At 36.3% G+C, this 7897-nt stretch overlaps 1 non-coding gene across 1 annotated transcript; it reads left to right on the top strand.

Moving 5' to 3' along the window:
- The first annotated feature begins 1561 nt into the window (after positions 1-1561).
- LOC111723270 lies at positions 1562-1669 on the top strand. Its single transcript, XR_002771846.1, has one exon. It is a non-coding gene; the product is annotated as a U6 spliceosomal RNA (small nuclear RNA).
- The last annotated feature ends 6228 nt before the right edge of the window (positions 1670-7897 follow it).

Raw genomic sequence — 7897 nt, 5'->3', positions numbered from 1 at the left:
TTGCCTTGGGAACTGCTGTGGTGATGTGAAGAACAGAGAAATTTTAAAGCCACAAAAAATGATATTATAACTAGCCAAAGTTGATGTAAGGTGACAGGGAGAGCCACCAGCCGATTGAAGTCATTTACACCTGTAGTGATCAGCCTCCTTTCTTTAAGGTTGTTCATTTTAGCACCTGTGCCCAGTCTTTGAAACCCTGTAGGAGGTCTCAGCATAAGGATGTATGAAACTGTGCACATTATGTCTATAATCCGTTCTATAAACACACAAGCTAACATATGTGTGAGTTTTTTTTTTTTTAATTGTTGGTCTAGGGCAACAAAATTTAAAAAGCACCACCATATTGCAAACATCCTTTTATGGTAATAAGCTTGAAATACAAGTCATTTAATTGTCTATGTAATATGTCCACTTCCAAGTGCTTCCTATTTAATACAACAGTAGCATCACTTTCCTTAATATAGTTCTCTCTTTACAAAGGGGGGAATTGAGTCACCAGACAGGTTGAACATTTTCTTAAGTGGAGTTTCCGATTAATATCTTATGTGAACATGCGCTCATATGTGGTGTACCCATCCGCAATAGAATTTGAAGTTATTTTTCACTATTAAGTGATAAAAACCATTCTTCTACTTTGAAAACTTTAATTTTGTCCTTAATTCTTTACTCTTGTAGAATAGCTGTAACAACACGTAGGTAGATGAAATTATATGCACTTCTGATTATTTTCTGAAAAATCTATTGAATATATTTCATGCCTGAGATATATTTTGATAAAATCGTGTGTACTAAGATTACTGAAGTTCATGCAAGAAATCAACAGGACACAAAAATGCCTTGGAGGGGAGGTAGACGTCCTCTTGCCAACTATACAGCTTTTTCTGACTAACCTGCAGATCTGAGCTTTTTCCTTCAATTTTTTTTTTCTATAGCTCTTTGCATTAACTGAGAAGTTATTTCCATCTCCACCTTTCTTTTTTTTTCACACAGCAATTATGTAGATTTCTAAGTCTGCAAAGATCCAGGGAACGTCTATGAACTCCTTTCTACTGCCTTCTGGGTATGTTGTCTTATCGCTTACAGAATGTTAGACTTAATTTATTTGTTTTGCTATATTTGCTTTTGTTTAGTTTTTCCTTGATTCAGGGAAAATAAAAGACTAGAAAGGAAAGATATTGGCTCTGACTCACAACTGCCAAATAGACAAGTGGGTCGTAACCACTATGACCACTCTTTTTTACTGGTGAACAAGTTCCCATATAACAGAGTTTGACACAGAGAGAGGTAAGATGGCTCAAACTATTTCCCTGCGTCTTTGGGGCCATCTGACCTGTATACACTCAGAAGATAGATTGTCCTTTGCAGTTAATGTGTTTCTTATTTTAGGTCATTTTCATGCTGACACTTGCATTTGGTTTATCTTTTGGCCTTACCAATGTAGTGAACTGTTCTCTGCTCCCTATTAACTCAAAGATAGTGTATCCTGATAAAAGTGTATGCATAGAAAAAAATAATAGTGGTTCTTCTAAATAACTAAGGGATTTATTTCAAGTAATATCTGGTGCTTACTTTTGCAGCACATATACTAAAATTGGAATGATACAGAGAAGATTAACATGACCTCTGTGCAAGTATGACAAGCAAATTCAAAAAAATAAAATAACATAATGTCTGGGGTGGGAGTGTGTTTGTTGCTACAGAGTGTAATGTATTTATGATTTTGACATATGAATATGGCACACCCCTGCAGGGTTTTGGGAAGCTATCTGATATGATGATGGAAAAGCAAAGCTCGGAAAGCCATGGATCGCCTCTGTCCACTCTTCAATGACCTTGCCAGACATAAGCCCAAGAGTCCGGATGCCCAATGCTATAAGTTTAAGTACTGAGTGATCTAAGCGATCATAAGAATAGTAAATATTTTAAATAATGAATTAATTAGGGGTAGGGTATAAGGCTGGGATTATCTTTATTTTTACATAAGCCTAAGAGTCTGGGTGACCAATGTTATAAGATTAAGTACTGAGTGATCTAAGCGATTAGAAGAATAATGAATTAATTAGGGATAGGGTATAAGGCTGGGATTACCTGACATAATAAAAATTGACTTTGGAGTATTGCACACATGCAAAGGTTTGGATAAGCTCAGGTAGCCGGTTCTACAGCATATGACATTTCTGGGGATGCAGGTTTCTGGGCGAGTTTGCACATAAAAGACAAAAATGGATCTCCACGTGGCCACAGTTGCTGCTGCCCTTTGCGGGGAGTTTGTCTGTGGAGGTTTATTTGAGAGGTACAGGTGGCTGTTCTCTGCAGCTTGGGCTTCATCAAGTATTCTGGCTGGGATCCAAGATAGAAAAATTAAAAATAGAAGGTGGCAAACTTTCCGCAGCTTGGCAAAGTCCCCAAATGTCACTTTCTCAGTCTTCTAACAAACTCAATTCCTCAGTAGGGAGTGGAATACACAGACAAGAGAGAAGGAATTGAATGCACCTGTCTCTGGAGCCTTCTTACCCGTATTTATTCTGTCCCGGACGCTTTATTCCTCGAGTTGGTAACGGCTCCAGGATCTGCCTTTGGCTGTGTGCCATACGCAGCTGATCTTAGGTAATGAAATTTTCATTTCAAATGTTGATCTTTTTATTCTAAAATTTCCATTTGGTTTTCTTTTACAACTTTTGTTCTTCTACTGAAATTACACATTTTTTTCCTATTATCTTTTTCTGTAAGTCCTCAAAACTTCAGTGACAATTCTGTTAAAGTTCTTACCTGATAATTTAAATTTTTGAAATTCTTGTTTTTATATTGTTTTGTATCACAGCTTCACAAATTACGATAGCCTGAGTGATTATAAAACACACGAGACGACATCATTTTGCCGACTTCCATGTCTGTAGGTCAGGATCTGACGTGGGTCTTGCTGCACTAAAACCAAGGTGTCTGCAGGGCTGGGTTTTATTTTAGGGATGTAGGCAAGAATTTGTATCCTTGGCTTTCTACCTGGAGAGGCTGCCATATTTCTTGCCTGACCTCCAAGCCAGAAATGCCAGGTTGAGTTCCCACAGTACATAACGTAAATGTGACTTTTGTCGCCATCTTCCAATTTTAAAGGCATGTTATGTTTACACAGGGCCCTTCGGGCGGTCTAGGAAAATCTCTCTATTTTTAGGTCAACTGACAAGGATTTTTAATTCCATTTGCAAACTTAATTCCTCATTGCCATGAAATCTAACATTTACAGGTTATGTGTGTGAGAGTGTGAGGTTATTTTTTTAAAGAGGAAGAACGTCATTGTTTTCTTTTCTCACCAATCCAGTAACATTTTTATTTGAGCTATTGTACTTTTCATTGGAAAATTTCCATTTTCTTACTGTATACTTTCTATTCTTTTTTGGGGGGTCTCATATAATTTGTAATATTATGTAAGTCATTTCCACTAAATCTTTAAAATATTTGCATTAGTTGTGATAAATTGTGATATAGGTATATGACAGGAGATATACCTAACCCACAGCATATTTAATCAGAGCCTTGATCTTCACGGTGCCAGAGGAGATTTTGAAGAACATCAACATGTACTCTTTAACCTTTGCTGATGGGTATTTATTTCTACTCACTTTACCCAGGATCCTCTAAGGCAATTGACTCACAAACTTGCCACTACCTCTCTAGAATAGTAACAGCATCTCTTGAATTTACTCTGAGTATTGGAATGATAATGTGATCTTTTCCAAATGCTTGAAAGCATGTTCTTTCTCTGACATTTTCCTAGACTTCACTTGTGTATTTTTCCATTTATATCACCTGCTGTGGTCCATCTCCTCAACAGAATTTGTCTCTGCCACTTAAGTTATATCCCTACGATATCTATTTTGTGGGATGATATTAGAGGCTTAAAGTAGGTAGAGGTCTCAGATCGAGATAACAAGAGAATAAATCCATTTTCTAGAATGTCTGAAACAGATTGCCACTCCTACATACTTTAGAATAAAAAAATGAACTTTTTTTCCCCCACTCCCCCCTCGCAGAGCAGAGAGAGGGAAGGAGTCAGGGGGTGGGGTCTTGGTGTGTGTGACACCTTTGGGTGGCAAAACACCATTGTAAGAGGGACTTTACCTAACAAATGCAATCAGTATAACCTGGTTTCTTGTACGCTCAATGAATTCCCAACAATAAAAAAAAGAAAAAAAAAAAGAATATAAAAATGATGCCTAGGGATATCCAAAACAGAAGTGGTGTGTGTGCACATGTGTGCATTTGTGTGTGCGGGGCGTGTGTGCGTGCATGTGTATGTTCCTTATGGCCTGGAGCAAATTCAAGAAATTGTACTTTTCTCCTACAAAAGATTATAAAAAACCTGAAGCATCTGAGTGATTATTTCTGTCAATCTAATGTTATTTATATTTTTATGTATATTCTATTCAAAAGGGTCAGCTAATAACATGATTGCCTATTGTTCAAATCTTGAAGATAAGACTGCATGCATGAGAGAAAGAGAATATTTTTCTTATATAAAAACTTAAACTTGGCTTGGTGCCTGTAGCTCAACAGCTAGGGCACTAGCCACATACACTGGGGCTGATGGGTTTGAACCCAGCCTGGGCCTGCCAAACAACGATGACAACTACAACCAAAAAATAGCAGGGCATTGTGGTGGACACCTGTAGTCCCAGCTACTTGGGAGGCTGAGGCAAAATCACTTAAGCCCAAGAGTTTGAAGATGCCGTGAGCTGTGATGCCACAGCACTCTTCCCAGGGCCACATGGTGAGTCTCTTGTCTCAAAAAATTTTTTTAAAATTATTTTTGGTGACTTTTGTGTAGATGAAAGTGTGTGCACATGCATGTTTGTGTGAGAGAGAGAGAGAGAAGAGGGAGTGTTTGTAGGTTACAAGCATTGTTTAACTCTCATAAACAACCACTGCTTGTGTGAATTCTGTATTATAAGGAATATCTATCTTGTCTGTAGCATTAATTTGTATTCATTTATTCATTCATTGTTATATTTATAACACTACCACAGGTTAGCATTTGTTAGGATAATGAGTAATTAAATACATATTCCAGAAGAAATTTGAGAAAATATTTTAAGTATTAACATGTGTCAACTAAACAGTAAGGTTAGAAAATAATCAACTTACCCCACATATTTATTTATAAGTTACCAAGATAGGCAATTTTTAATTTTATTGTATTTATTACATTAAAAACCCAGTTTGCAAACATCAACGTGGCATGCATGCTCTTCATCTTGTCAAAGCTTCTCTCCTTCTAGTGAAGATTAATACATTCACTCCCACTGGCTCTGTTGATGTGAAAGCTTTCTTTAAAAAGATCAACAAAATAACTTCACATTGGAATACCAAATTTCTTCTCTAGAGATCACTGGCATGGTTATTTTGCTTATTTTTCCATGAAATGTACGTTTCTAGGATTCATTTTTATCACCTCTTAAGGTAAACATCTATGCTGTGGGGCCTGTGGTTTTGGCCACAATGTGTAAATAAACTGTAGGTTTATCTCAGGTGACACAAAAATATGAAGTTGGTCATACAGACAAAGCAAAGTGATCTTCCATTTAGAAACTGAACATATAATTACCTTAGGAGCTATGTTAATCAATTTTGTTGCAGGAATAATATTATGTAAATAATGTGGCAAAATAGTAAAACACAGATTCTAAAACTATTTGGAGTGGTCTCTTATCAATCAATTCCTTTTTCTTTCTAGAATTTAACTCAAACAGCTGCTTTGGTGAATTCACATCAGTAAATTAGTTGTCAACCTAGCGCTATCACATCCCCAGCAGAACCGGCATATTTGACCACCTCCCACACTGAGCACCTCCTGAAGTTGACCTAATTTCATAGACTGTATTTTTCCTCTTATCAAAAGTAGAATATGCTTGTATGAGCGTCAACAACTCAGAAGAAAGGATAAGGCTCTAATTCAGGCGACTTTGTTGATGGCTTGCTAGACAATGGACATTTATTTTGACAGTTTCAATATTATGTGAGTCACAAACAAACAGAATTGAGGCAATAGAAAATTTTATAAATGAAAGGCACTGAAGCTTGAAGCCAATAGAGACTTAACTGGGGGAAGGGAGAAAATACCGTCACTAGGTGGGTCCTAGCCAGAGCACACAGACAAGGGATCAGTGAGCAGGCTGTTCTGCCTGAGGTTATGGCGCAACAAAAAGCCAGGTTCTAGACCTTTTCTCCTAGGGTATAACATAATAACTTAATGCAACTATTATTTTTGTTTTGATGTTGATTAACGTAATATTAAAAAGCTATTTAATTCAATATGCACTGTGTGTCAGGAACTTCACAAATATTTACTTAGACCTTTAGAACTTAAGTCAAAACAATTAGACGAATTTGTGCATAGCTGGGTGTTGTGGCAGATGCTGGGAGTCTCAGCTACTTGGAAGGCTGAGGCCAGGGGATCACTGGAGCCCGGGAGTTTGAGGTTGTTGTGAGTCTAGCCAGGGAAAGAGTGAGACTTTGTCTCAAAAAAAAAAATAAAATAAACAAATAAAAAAGAAACCCAGAAAGTCATTGGTTAAAAACAAACATTTTTTTTCTATAATACCTCATATGATCAGGAAAGTTTGGAGGGAACATACTCGTACTGAGAACTACAGGAAGTGATCATTGCCGTTTTGTTTGTTTTTTCAATCTGTCACTACTGCTCTCTGCGTGACACATTCATCTACTCACTGTTTTTTTCCATGGAGAGAAACAAGGGCAAAAACCTCAGCTACAATTCCTTGACTATAAACTACATTATATCCTGAAAATAAATTATAACCCATTACATTATAGAAACACACCAAGTTGCGTCAGCCAAATGGTATATAATAAGGAAGGATTGTATGTCTGAGGTCTACACAGACTAGACCTCTCATAACTTAGGGCTTCTTGGTATTTTCTGTGTTTTATCACTATTTTTTTCTCTCCGTTATTTCAGATGGGCCTGCTTCTTCAAAGCTTTATATTTTATTACAATATATTGTATATCCTTTATTTCCAAAATCATAAATAATAGAAATAATTGTGTATATGTTATTTTGTCCAGAATATTTAGCTAATACTAAATATCTCGCTAAAAAATATTTTGCTCCACCTGTGTTGTTTATATTACAGAACAAATAAGGCACTTGCAAATGAGGGTGTTGTGATAATATTTCATAAATTTGCAGAGTCAGCACTACGTTTTGGAAGGATGGCCAAAGTAAATGAGTGTCCTGTCGCTAACTAGCCAGCATGAGGGAAACAGATCATTAAGCGCGCAATTTTCACAGGTAATAAAGATCTGAAAATAATCACTAAGTGTTTCACCCCATCCTAAAATTATATATTTAACTCCCAAGAGACAAACGAAAATCAGAAAGTTACCACATATTTCTGAGTGATAAGCATATAATTTGGCAATATATTACCAAATCCTATTTAAATCAAACAGTTACATAATGAATAACCCGTTTTACTTTCATGGCTGCAAAACTTGTTTTTGAGAATATTTATGTTAAAATATTATACAACTCCCTCTTTATTTCTGAAATTGGTCTAATTTCAATGATACTTTAATATTATTCTAACATAAGGAATGTTTTTAACTATCATTTCCTGGCTCCCTACTAGAATGTCAAAATGAGCATAAAGATTTTTTTGGAATTCCCTCATAGAGCCCCAGATACTAGAAAAGTGTCTTACAAAATACATACTCATAGTTTTATATAATAAATATACATAGCCTATTTATCTATCTGGGGAACTGGAAAGTGCCTGTTGTACAGCAGATATACAGTATGTACGCAGCTGACTTTATGCCAATACCACGCTATTTTGGTTACTATAGCTCTTTAGTAGATTTTGGAGTCAGGTAATGTGA

The sequence above is a fragment of the Otolemur garnettii genome, unplaced genomic scaffold (assembly GCF_000181295.1).
Source record: "Otolemur garnettii isolate 467f Iridium unplaced genomic scaffold, OtoGar3 scaffold00009, whole genome shotgun sequence".
NCBI lineage: Eukaryota > Metazoa > Chordata > Mammalia > Primates > Galagidae > Otolemur > Otolemur garnettii.
The sequence above is the reverse complement of the archived record's forward strand: the minus strand, read 5'-3'. Positions and strand labels throughout refer to the sequence as shown.